Below are 13,950 nucleotides of genomic sequence, written 5' to 3'. Positions count from 1 at the left end.
AGGGGGTAATTCTTGAGTTATGGTTATTCTGCATACCCTTCTTGTCACTCCTGATTTTGTATCAACTGGCTTGGTTTTTTTACACAGGCTAAAGTTTTTCCATTAGTCCATAAGGGACCTGTCAGGATGGGCACATAAAATTTCTTCATTCGATTTAGGATGATTAATTTCCTATATGAGAATGAGGGAGCACAGAGCTTCCTTCTGTGTGGAATGGGAAAGAATGAAAACAAGGAGTTGTCTGAGTATACTAGTATTGTTTCAGAATCTGCTGTGTAGCATTATGTCTGAACCAACGAAATATTTACCTACAGGGGTGTCTCAGGCAGATTTTGCGAGAAGTTTACATGTATGAGACCTCAGATAGTTTGGGGATTTTTCCCTGCTGTAACTGAGCTTTATTAAATCTTCATCAACTGATTTGTACATGGGAAATGCTGAGATCATATAACTCTGCATTTATGATCATTCCTTAGAAGTAAATGATATTTTTCTCTTCTAGATGGTAGAATGTAAGTATGTCTTTCACCCTCTCAGAGTAGTTACTGGATGAACTAAACTTGTCAAAATGAATTTGAGACCTCTCTCCACTGCAGCTGAGACACACCTGCACCTTCTGTCATTGCTCATTATTTGCCTCATTGCACATATATGCTTGTAGCAACCATTATAAAAGGGCACATCATAAGTCTTATGTTCAGGTTTGTAATCTCTTGGTCTTTTACAGATGTGTAAGTGTAGACATGAAACATGAGGTCTTCTGAAAAGGGTTTATTTATCTTCTGTGTGAAGTTTTACTGTGACTTGCTTATCACTTATAATATTAAACAACAACTTTTGTTCAGAAATATAAACCTTTTTTACTAGTATTTTAAAATCTTTGAGTTTCAATGGACTTTAAAACTACATTCCTTTCTGAGGGCAGGTGAGCCTTCCTTTTGGGTTATGTTGACAGTGGTCATATTTGAAAAATGACTGAAATGTGTCAGGTAACTTAGAAGAATACATGGTTGATTAGAGCTTTAGCACTTCCCTTCTAGATTGTCCTGCCTAGTCTTTGCTGTGGCAGCTATTGCTTGTCTATCTTGGTACTTCCCAAATTTAGGAGCACGTACACAGTTGTGTGAACAGAAGTGTTTTACTAATGGAAAAGTCAGAGAAACACTATCATATCCCTTGGAAGATGGGGATACTAGTATGGTGCTATGTAAAGATGTCAATGAGATGGAGATAGCAGGGTGGGTTGTGTAGTCACAAAAAAGAAGGGAAAAAAATGTCTATACAGTCTTTGTTAGCCAAACTTTGTTCACTGATTTGTAAAGTCTGATGGACAGATTTAAGCTCCTCAAGTAAGGACAGTTGCCAAAACTCAGTTATGTTAATTTTATTTTAGTTTTAAGCAGAAATTCTGTATATCTACTTCCTTCTTACAGCATCCATGCTTTAGAGGTTTTCTCTGTTTGCTTGCATTTACTCTGTGCAAAATATATACCAGCTATTGTCAGAGTGCTGTCTTTTCTGTTCAATGTTTCATGTTGTGGTGAGGTTTCCAAATGTAAGGTAAATATGAGAAATAGGTAATAAGTCTTAAAAGTATTTTGAGATGTCATCTAGTCCCTTTCTATATAACAAGGAAGGCTCATTTTTATCCAAGGCTAGTTTTACGCTAGGATATCTTGAAGGTTGTTATGAAATCTCCTAACCCATAAGCTATGCTACTCTGTTGGGGGATTTTAGAGACTGACAGCATTACTTTCTGATATCTTTTCCTAGACAACATAAGCTCTGACTATATATAAAATGTTCCTGACAGAGGCTTGTTTAGAGCAATGGAGGTCTTTAACATGGGCATAACTTCATGTTTAACCGCTACTATCAGTAGAAAGTTCTTTCTAATATCTGATTTAGATCACCTTAACTCTGATTTAAGCATCGCTGATGCTTTCCAGACCTAAATTATTCTCTTTCTCTTGCAGTTACTGTTTACATGTTTACAGACTTTTAGGCTGCAGGTTATTATGGTATTGTCTTCTCTTCAGACTAGACAATTCAAGTTCTTTCATTCTTTCCTCATAAATTACTTGACTAGACTTTATGCTTCAACTCTCTCTGGTTGGTTCATTTCTTCTTTCACAAAAATCATTACCCAAAGCTGCATGGAGTACTTCAGCTGAGACCTGCATACTGCTTAGTGGCACTAGAGTGGTTTGCCCTTTTGTCCTTAACATTATTTTCTTAAGACATGGCTGGGGATTTTTCCTAACTCCTTTAGCTTAATATTGCTTTCTGTAGAATTGCCTGCTATTTCTGAGTGCAGTTGTGCTCTCTTGAAATCTGTTCTTCTGCAGTTCCATTTCCTGTTTCCCTAAGTCCCTTGATTTCTACTGTTTTATGATCAGTATAAATGAAAAATTTAAGTTCAGATACCCAAATGTCTACTTAAACTGCTTCCAAGGTGCAGCAATATTTTGAGTATTGTTTTTTAAATTGCCCCACAGCAATATGGAAAGAACTAATATGGGAAGAACTAATATTGGAGGAAAGACAGAGCTTGCAGAATGTCCACAACTGTTTTTTTTTCTTGACCAGTGGGTCTAATGAAGCCTGATTTCATCTTGGTTTGTGTCCAGCATCTTCTACCACCCCAGAAAATCCCAAATTGCCTTATCACATCCTCACTTTCCAGATAGGCAAGAGCCAGAATATGCTGAACTTTGCTCAGAACTATGTAGATCCTGGCTCAGGGATTATTACGCTTGTGCTTATGTTATAGACTCCAAGAAATCCCATTATTCCTGACTCTCCTTCTGCACGTGGATTTTGATCACATTGCCCTATCAAGGTCAGATTTTCCTGAAGCTTTCAGTAAAGTTAATCTCTTAAAGTCCCCTATTCTTCCATCACATTGGATTGAAATTGGTCTATGAGGTGAAAAGCTACTATCTGTCTCTGTCAGACAGAGAGGTTGTGTAACATGCTGAAATAAGTCATTGCTTTCTTAGAAAACAGGTTGAAATTGCTCAAATCAAAGGATAATTTGACAGATATTTTGCTTCTTGCTGTGCTGTCTTCCTTTGCTGAGTCAACAAAACATGCCTTGGTCACACCTTTCACTCAGTATTCTTTCACCTGATTTCTGTCTCTTGAATTTCTGTCTTGTTTCTTTTTCCTAATCCTTGTTTTTTCAGCCAAGAACCATAGCTTCTAGATGTTTGCCCCTATGTAGAGGTGGATCTATTGATGAAAAACAGTACGTGTTCCTGTTCTCTGTATCTGGATTGCTGGAAAAGCTGAGGAGAGAATTTATTTAAAGGTGGTATCTGAAAACCTTATAGTTATAGAAGGTTCAGATGAGAGAAAGCCAGCCATTCTCATCTTCAGTGGTATGACTTACGTAAGGAACAATTTGTGAAGAGTATTTTAATGTATGATGTGCTAAACAAAATGGAAAATTTGATTTCTAGATTCTTTATTAATCTCCAAGCAATTGAAGTAGAATACAATTATTTTGAGGTCTTAGACTGAATTAACCAATTTAATAATGGTTAATGAATATCATTACAATTAAATAGACAATAAGAAGTCATCAAGGCCCAGATCATCTTTTCCAGTTGTACAAGGCAGAAATTGAAATCAGTGGGAAGAGACAGCCTCTTGCAGAACTGCTGTACCGCCTCTGGGATCCTGGAGGAGTCCACCTATGAGTTCCTCATAGGTATAGAGGTGACCATTGCTTAGTCATAAGAGATTGAAACCACTTTTTCTTGATAATTTCCAAGTAGAAAATAGCAAGAGATGGATGTTACTGATTCAGTAGAGTTTTAGGTGGGAAAAAAAATCTAAATTGGTGGTAATCTGCTAAAATACACAACTTTTCTGCATTAGGGCACAAGTTGGTGAATCCAGGCTACTCTGTAAACTTTGTTGTCCTCACAAGACAATTTGAGGATAGGTAGGTTGTAGCCCTTGCCATGTTGTTAAATTAAATGGTGCACTGGTTTAATCATGTATGCCAGTTCTGATGCTGGCTTTGGTATAGTCCATCTGACTTTAATTATGCCATGGGCACTGCTGCCAAATTGCCTAACGATTGTTTAAATGAATTCTTGTTGTCTTGCTTAAGACAGCTTTTCTTGTGTTTGAAGGTATCAGGCTATTCATTTGCTCAACTTTATTCCCACTCTGATGTTTTGTGAGACTATGGGCACGTTTTCAAGAAGTCTGTCTCAGATCTTCATTCTGTCCTAAAAACCTATGTGCTGTACAATAAAGGAGTTTATTCTGAATGGGGTTTGGGGTTTTTTTTCCCCCTAGGGATCTTTTTTAATGCTTAAGTCCTATCCCAGCTCAGAGAAGGACCTTGTCTATTGAGATGGTCACCTTCCTACTGAGTTTTTAATTCCCCTATCTGTAAAACTAGCAACACAGATCCTCATCATCTTTTTCCCAGTTGTTCTTGAGAAATTCTGCTTTCTCCATCATGAAATTGGTAATTTTTTTGATAATGGTATCTCATCTCTCCTTGCTCTCTGCCCATGGTATGCCAAGAGATATGGATTTAAATATAATTTAAAAGTACTTCATTACCTTGGAAGAGATAGCATAAATCCAGCTAAGACTTTGATTGCATTAACATTGGCAATGATTTACTCTGTCATCATCTTTCTGAAATATATGTTACTCCTTGCAATAATAGGAATGTCTTGGAGGGCTCACTGCTTCAACTTAACCTGTGTGTATCTCAGAATAAATAAATAATGCACAAATCATTCTAATGATAAGGAACTTTCAGGTAGGATGTGTGAATACTATCAATTACATTTGTGATCCTTTAACAGGGGACTTGATGTATTATGTCTTCCAGAAGTCTTCACCAAATCTGGTGCTGTCAGCTCAGGAACCAATGATGGCCTAAGACTGTTTCTGAAGTTTTAACACATAAAACTTGTGATGTATTTGGTGTCATCCAGGAAAGTCCAGGGGGACATCCATTGTGATAGGGGATTTGTGTGTCATTATTGAAGCTGTTGTACTGTGCAATGGGAAAAGCTCTGGAATCCAATGATGATTCAGTTATGCAAGTTGGTGCATAAGATCTGTCTGTTCACATATATTTTCCTCACAAGGGAATTTTGCAGGGAGAACAGTTTGATGCTAGTTAAAACCTTTTCTGGGCTTCTTTACAAAATGGGCATGTGGGAAACTGAGTTGGTGGATTGCTTCATGTAGATCTGAGCTCCAAATCTACACTGGGAAAATCACTAGCAGCCTGGCTAGATCACCTCCAGTGTATTTCCATTTGGTTACAGTCTTGATCCAAAGAAATGTTAGTTTCTTATCAAAAATGTTTATGAGATCCATAGAATGAATTTCTAAATGCTAAATCACTTCTGGAAGAAATTTTCTGTACGAGATAATCACTTAGTGATGTGCAGAAACTGACAGCCTTTGAAGTCATACCACTTCATCATCGTCTATTCTGTTTGTTTGTTTGCCCTTAAAGCCAAAGCCATAGGATTTGAATGATCAGGAGATATTCTGATGTGGCCAGGCAGTGCATATCCTATGGCTTACTATAAGCTTTAGAAATAATACCAAACACTCGCTTCAACTTGACACTATGAACTGCGTCAGGATCGTTGTAACCTAGGCATTTCAGCCTGGACTATCTGATTCAACATGCCTGCCTTTCTACTCTGCAGTTGCTATAAGGTTAGGAAACACCTTTTGGTGTTTGTAAGTCTCTCTCTGGGTAGTGAACTTCATTGTTTTGTCTCTGATAATTTGAAGTTATTAAGCTCTGTCTGCCCTCATGCCTTCCTAGTTACACTGAGTTGAATCCACTTGGAACTTTCTGGGAGTAATGGCAGAGTAATAGCTGTTTCAAGCATACATATTCCTTTATCTTTCAAGTGTTTCTTGCTATTGCTTGCATTATACACATATAAAGCCATTGGGAGAAGAGTTTACTATGCCAATTTTTTGATCTCCCACCCACTGTTTGATGCAAGTGCCTTAGTTGGTATTGGATAGTATCTGCTGTGGTTTATATTGCAGTTTCTGAAACATACAGTTTAAAGCAGTGTTTTCTTACATTTTTGTCCCCATCATCACATTACATTTTCATGGTTTGCTACTGGCATTTGTCCAGAGTCTGTGTGCATGACTCTAATGCTCTTTGCTGTAACAAGACAGTTGTGGCTTTTCTTTTGACAGACATTTTAGTATGACCATTCTGCAGTGTGTAGTTCTACTTGCTGGACTGAACTTATACCAGATGAAAATGTGCAGATCTACAGGTTTTGCAAACATTGCACATAGTAGACTGTTTACTTAATAGTTGCAAATAAACATTCATTGATGCCAGAATGCACATTGCTTGTGTGTGCAGGGCTAGAAACCCATATCCTGACATACCAGGCTAAGACAATTCTTGAATTGATATGAATATCTGCATTAAAACTTACAAAATTAAGACAATTAAATGTGCATCTTCAAGCTCATCTTTGTTCTAGTCTAAGACCTCTTGCCACTACTGTCTCTAGAATTTACCAACTACTTTTCTTCCTCAACATTATTGATGAATAAGTCTTCTGCATTCTCCCAACCTCCTACATTTCACTCAAAAGTATAATTTTAACATCAAAGTGCTAGTCTGAAAATTATACTGTAAGGGTACGTTTTCCTAATTATATAACAATGATTTCTATATAACAGCGTATTTCTAGTGTGCTTGTCATTCACATCTGTATTTCCATAGTATTAGTGTCATAATTGGTAATGCAGGACTTGGTTATTTGGTGCTGAAAGAATGTGTTATAAGGGGAATATGTTGGAGATTTACTTGTGCACAACTGAAAAAAAAAATGATGCAAGCCTGAAAAGTGAAGATCCTGCCTTTGCATACCTATGCTGGTATTGTCATGTGCATACCTCAAGTAGCAGAACAGAATGAGCAGCAGTTAATGCTGTTTGCAGGGAGCAAACTTTTCCTGAGTTGTTTAATTGTAAATCTCTGGCAAATTCAGTAGCACATGGATTCCTAGGTTGTTCTGAAGGTGATTTATATTTCCTAAACTTTCTGGACAGTCTTGGAAATTTTATTTTTAGTTCTTATTGATTGCCTTGCTACCAGGTCATTTTTTTTTCTTGAAACTTCAGGAGAAATCAATAATCAGTCTAAACAAGGATTCTACAGATGCACAGTAATAAGAACTAAAGGTTTTTTGGGTTGGTTGCTATTTATAGTTCGTGTTGTGTGAAGATTATACTTTCTTGTGGCTTTGTCACATCGCAAGAGACTGTGACCTTCATTTTAACACCTTCTAGACTTACAAATTTTACAACAATTTTAGATTTAAAATATATAGCTCAGTAAGTGATAATTTCCCCATGTAGCCATTTTTTGGTTTATATTTTAGAAACCTGAGCCTGTAAGATCTGAATTGTGTTGTAATAAGAAAAAACCCCATATACTTGATATCATTGCCAGTAACTGAAGAGATTTGTGAAGCAATCTTGATTTGTGTCAATAGTATATGCATAGGCAACTTCTGATTTTTGTAATTTCACTTTCCTTTTCTCTTTTCCTGGGAACCATGTAAAATCATTAAGATTCCCCCAGTATCTAACAGATGCCTAGGTATGGTGGCTTTGAGAAAACATAGTAATTGTGGCAGTCAACCTGGTAGGTTTGCATAAAACCTGACAGTTTTATTCTTTGAGACCCAGCCTTCTGGTGACAATGATCCGTAGGGGACAGAATTGCACACCAGACACTTCAAACTGACTAACCAGTGGCAAGCTCTTAGTGGGATTCAGCCAGACCATACTCTTCTCACAGCTAAAATGGAACCCTGTAGTATCCCATTTCTCCATCTCCAGCTTCTGGTTCAGAAAGTTACAAGCTCCTTTAGGTCCTGCCATTCCCCTGTGATGTATCACACATACTAGGACATCTAAAATCACCTACATTTAGGGTCTTGTCCCAGATGCTTTTCTTCTAATGTTAGGGAGGAAACATCTGTTTAAAACAAAACCATCTGCAAGCAATCAGCTATTCCATCATTGATGATAAAACAGACTAATAATCAGTTTTTAGCTGTAGATAATACACTGACAAGATGTCAATGTTATTTTGAAATCTGGCAGACATTGAGCAAAGGTGACTATCACTTGGTTCACCGTTTTCAACACCTCTTTATATACATATCTGTCTTGGAAGCTTTATGTAGATCAGTCAACTTGCATTGCTTTTTTAATAGATTGTATGCAACAGTTTGATAAAATCTCATCCAGAAACAGATGAAAAATTCTTCTTAAACACAGGGAGAACAAAATAAAGTTTCATCCACTCCTGGATGAGATTTTATTCCTAGTGGGGAATTTATATTTAAAGACAGAGATTTTATTATTCTCCTAATAGTTTTATTTCAAGGTTATAACTGCACCTACTGCTGCTGTATTGTAAGTGGCCATAATAGCTCAAATATATTTAATTTAGGAGAGGTTTCAACAAGCAGATTGGAATTTCTGAATTTCTTTAGAGTTTAATGTCTCTACAGAACACACTTGCATGAAAACATGAGTTCTCAGGTCTTTTTCCTTAGCACAATTCCACTCACAGGCTTACTCCTTACACCAGCATGAGTAGTTGTCTCTTTGCTACTAAATTACTCAGGGCAACCGAATAAGTTTAATCGTGTCATGCTATGTCTATGCTGTTCAATTCTTAATTCTTCCCTTGACACAAATCCGGATCATTCCAGAGCCCTCAGGACCTAAACACAATGAAAAATGATCTCATTTCTTTAATGGTAGTATGAACAAATATTCAGGTATTATTCATGCTATTGCATAGCTATCTTCTTTTTTTTTCTTTGCTAATGCTAATATCATGTTTTGAACTATTCCTTATAAAGGTATTGCCAGGAGTGTGCGTAGTAGACTCTGAGATTATTTTAATGTAATTATTAGAGCAAGCTGGTTTGGTTAAGTTTGTAAGTCCATTATATTCAGTATTTGATACTGATGACCATTCTAATACCACAGTAAGATTTATTGTTAGTGTTAATTTCTCCCTTTTAAAAACTGAAGGCATTTAGGAGGGGATTTTTCATTAGGGGAATTTCAAAATACTTGGGTAACTACAGAGTATGGGGATCTAAGAGTTATTGCACTTAAAGCTGACTTTACTGCATTGGCGTCAATCCTGTTGACTTCCTTGGCATCACCATCATGCCCAGGAATTCTCTTGCTCTGATTGTCTTACTGGAAACCAATTTGGAGCTGTGGTTTAAATCTGTTGACGTGGGTACTCTATAAATATGTGCTACAGGGTTACAAGTCTGAGGTCCCAATGTGGCCTTTGCTGGCAAGAGAGTACAAGCAGCATGATCTAATAGGCTAAGCAGAGACTCAACACATACAAGTTACTCATCCTGATGGTGCTTTTGGTTTCTGAGAAGTCAATGAAATCCCAGATTTATCAAATTCCATGATAAAACATCCATTTGTTTTGAATTTCATCTGTAGCCTTTCTGCATTGGGTGTCTTTACATTGCAATAATAGATTCCTTGCACTTGTGCCTGGAAAATACACTTACTCTGTGGCAGACTACTAAGAAACTGTTTTGATTTGGAATGCCAACAGATGTTTTAGAACAAGCTGGTAAAATGTGGATTAGTATATCACAAAGGGTATTTACTCAAGGTTAAAAGAAGCCAAATACAAAATTGCTGAGTAACTCTGGGCTGCTGCTTAGTTCGACTTTTTGACAGAGAAGTGGTGAGTGTGATATGATTTTTGATAGAGAAATACAGGTGGAAAGATATGATTTTTTTGAAAAGGTGAACAGGCAGATGCAGGGAATAGAGTCTCTTATTGGACCTCTGCTCTCTCCCATTTTCACCAATAGTCTGGAAAAGGGGGTGAGGAAAAACAGGTGATAAAATGCGTTGACAATACTGAATTCTTCAGGGTGGTGAAAAATTGGCTCTGGGACAACGAGGTTTGCAGAATACTCTTGTTGGTATTATGTAATGCTGACAAACAGCAAATAAAATTGCAGGTTATTAAATAAAATACAATGAATGAATGAGAGGGGGAAATGATCTTAAGAATGCACAAATAGCATTGTGTGTTAAATTAGCTATTTATTGCTACTGAAGGACAGGTTATAATAGTAAAAGATAAATCTGAAACTGCAAACTGTACAAGAAGATAAGCATATTAACAATATTTTAAAAAGCTGCAGAAAACAAGATGTAAAAATCCATAATGTGCCTTCAGGTGTTATATGCAATTTTAATTCCCTTCCTCTGCAGCTCAGAAAGGTATTATTTACAGAATGAAGAGAAAGTGGGGCATTATTTTGTTGTTTGGGGGTGGGGGGTTGTTAGCATCTACGTAAAGACAAGAACACTAGACTAGAATTAAATAGATTACGATTCTTCAGCTTGGGAAAGGATGAGTGAAAAAGCAGAAGTCAATTAAGTACAGAAAAGTATGAGTTATTGTGGTGGTTTGACACTGGCTGGAGGCCAGACGCCCACCAAAGCCACTCTGTCACTCCCCTTTTCAGCTGGACAGGGAAGAAAATATATATAGAGAGGCTGAGGAACTGCAATATGGACAGGGAGAGATCATTCCACAATCAGTGTCATGGGCACAACAGACTCAACACAAAATAAAGGGAAGAAAACTCTAATTTATGACACTGCCCTATATCCCCAGTGACACCAGATTTGGGTAATGAGAAGCGCAACCAGATCTTAAATCACCTTCCCCCCACTCCTCCCTTCTAAGCAGACTTCACTTTAGCCATGATTTCTCTCCCTTCTCCCCCACCCATTGTGGCACGGGGAGGGACAGGGAATGGCAGTTTCAGTCAGTTCCTCACAAGTTGTTTTCCTTCTTGGCTGGGGGGGCCAGGTATTCCTCCCACCCTTCCCCTTCTCCAGTGTGGGGTCCCACCCATGGGTGACAGTCTTTCACGAACTTCTCCAATGTGAGTGCTTTCCATGAGGCTTCAGCTCTTCCTTAGCTGCCCCAGTGTGGGTCACTGCTATGGGGGGCAGTCATAAATCACAGAATGTCTCTCAGGCCCAGACTGCTCCAGCCTGGTCCTCAAGCCCCAGCAAACCTACTCCAACGTGGATCTCTCTCATATCTCCGTGTCTCTGCCTTTCTCCACGAGCTGCAAGTGCTGGCAGGGGCTTGCTCCAATGTGGGTCACGGCGTCTTCTGTAGGTCTCCACCTGCTTCAGCATGGGGCCTCTCCATGGGCTCATGGTGGAGTCTCAGCTTTTTCCACGGGCTGTGGGGGAACATCCACTTCAACATGGTCTTCTCCATGCACTGCAGGGGCATCTTTCTCTCCAGCACCTGGGGCACCTCCTCCCACCCCTCTTCCCTGGCTTTGGTGCCTGCACTGTTTCCAACATCTTCTCACTCCCTTCTCTGGGGGCAAAAAGCAGCTGCTTGTGTGGGTCTTTCTGTCCTTCTTAAATGTGATTCCCAGAGGCACTGTGACCATCACTGATGGGCTTGGACTTGCTCAACAATGACTCCAGCCTTGAGCTGGCTGGTGTTTGCTCTGTCAGGCCTGCAGAGACCTTCTAGCTGCTTCTTGCAGAAGCCACCCCTGCAGCCCTTCCTCCTTCACCAACTGCACAAAACTACAGCAATTGTGTAATTGGTTGTGTGGGAAAACTGAACAGACAGCAATGGTCAAAGTAAATTGACAGATGAAAATATCAAATAATGATCAAAATCACAGATATCCACTGATGATTATTAAATGTGATAATACGATCTCAGGCTCATGAAATCTCAAAAGTCCCCAGTTGCTGGAAGTTGGGAAAGTACACCAGGGAAAGTCTCATTCTTTATTTTTTATTTTAGAATTGTTTTCTACTCATCTGCTCCTTAGGAATGCTACAGTTAAGGTATGGACCTGGACAGTGTACTGTCTACTACAGGTTTAGAGATAATAATATACTTGTCAGTGTACAATTCAGCAGAGCACCCAGTGTGTAACTAGTGATCTCTGAATCATTTCAGGCATTTGTAGGAGAGCTGCTGTGCGTGATTTTTGATACTAGCAACAGCTTTATTATATGTGTCTTTACTGTCTAGGTGTTTTAAATGCACAGTCTCCAATTCCACCTCTTTCTTATCAAATAAAACTTTATAACATGTAAAAAGTCAACAGTAATGTAATGCAAAATGGCAATTAACCATTCATCCGCTGACCAATTAGGTTGGTTGAAATTGTTGAACTTCCTCATGATGCTCAGTCAACCACACATAGCCCAGTGCTTGGATGTGAAGTGCTGCATAAAAACATTCACATTACCACTCTCCAGAAGCAGGAAATCCACTTGTTTTGGTTATCCTAATCCTGATGCTCAGTACTTCACTACTGTTGATGCCAGTTGCTACTAGCTACTTTTATTAAGGATAGGTGACAGTAGTGTAGGTGATGGTGGTTTTGTGTTTAAGTACAGATGTCACACTGACTGTATAGAACAGCAGCAGCTGAAATAAGAGTTCCACAACGGAGGAGTCTTACGGTAGAAGAATTTTGCAATGCAAGAGTCCAGTATGAGCCTCCCTGTTCCTTTACCAATAAAGTATATAAAAACAAGGTTTTTCTTAATAAACTTTGATAAACAGAATTATCATGGTAATTCTATCCTCCGGGCTCAGGTGTATTATCACATCATCACAGCTTGACAGGCTACAATGTCAGTTGAATTGCCATAGATGACCATAAGCATGCTCTTAGCCCATGGCAAATGTAAGGTAATACAACTGAACTTAGTCCTTGATGAAATACTTACTTTATCTTGTCCTTGTGTACATGAACCTGTTGTGGCTCATGGGAAATAGAACTGACTATGTATTCAATTCATCCTCGTTAAATGTTTTTTGTGGTAAACAGGTTGCCTTAAGAAAGCAATTAGCTTGAAGTAGAAGCCTTGCATTCCTTCTCCCTTGCAGGCCAATACAGCTTTACAAACTCTAAATGTGTTTCTGTTCAGCCCTACCAGCAATCTTTTTACATTTTTAGCTTTTCTTCAAGATCTTTACATTCTATCTTGTGCCCAACACCTTTTTTCCTTCTTTTGTTAGTTTTTTTTTCTATTTTTTCCTTTTTTCTCTCATCAAAATGGTTTTTTCCCCCAAGGATTGAAGGCATTTCAATGCAGTGTAAAGATCAATAATACTTTAGGTCTGACAAGTACCATGAATTTGCAGTTGTTCTTAATCTGATTATTCCATTTCAGCTTGCTGCATTGCAAAAATAGATAATCTACTTTTTTATAGTTCATCCATCCCCAAGGCAGCAATGTATCAAAGGTATTTCTTTTTATGTTGGTAGACCTTTTTTATAATATGCTCAAAAATGCATGTCTTATGACTTTTCTTGTCTCTTTACTGGATTACATTTTGCTATTTTAGAATGGGCAGGTTGGCTTTTACTGGACGGTATTTGTAAAAGTTGCCACATTTTGTAGAAATGAGGGTGTTACCTCTCTTCCGAAGAATGATCTGATAAACCAACTGAATATAAGTGGGTTTGAGAAAATTATAACTGAAAAATTTAACTACTTTAATTTATCAATGGAAACTTTAGAATGTCTTCAAGACAAAATATTTTGCCCACATGTGGTGGTACATTTCTAGAAGTTGCTTACAATAGGGATACTAATTCCAACAAGCGGGATGTCTGTGTCTCAGTTTGGTTAAGTATGGAAGAGGACACTGAAAATATAATCACAAGTATTTGTGAAATCAGAACGGAAATAGGAGGCTGTGATCATAGTGGTTTTGGATACTTCCTCAGACCTGAAGAACATCACAATGAAAGTTTTAGAACTAAACTAGAACTTATTTTAGACAAGTTGTGTTGTATATAGGTTAGTTGTTGCAATGGGTTACAC

The 13,950-nt window shown here is 38.1% G+C and overlaps 1 protein-coding gene across 1 annotated transcript in view; it reads left to right on the top strand.

The window, feature by feature from the left end:
* Positions 1-13,950, top strand: part of SPTLC3 (serine palmitoyltransferase long chain base subunit 3) — a gene marked incomplete at both ends in the record, with an annotated part of 84,157 nt that overhangs the window by 15,924 nt on the left and 54,283 nt on the right. The window lies entirely within an intron of this gene.

The sequence above is a fragment of the Gallinula chloropus genome (assembly GCF_964237585.1).
Source record: "Gallinula chloropus genome assembly, chromosome: 3".
NCBI lineage: Eukaryota > Metazoa > Chordata > Aves > Gruiformes > Rallidae > Gallinula > Gallinula chloropus.
This window is presented reverse-complemented; position numbering and strand designations above follow the sequence as displayed.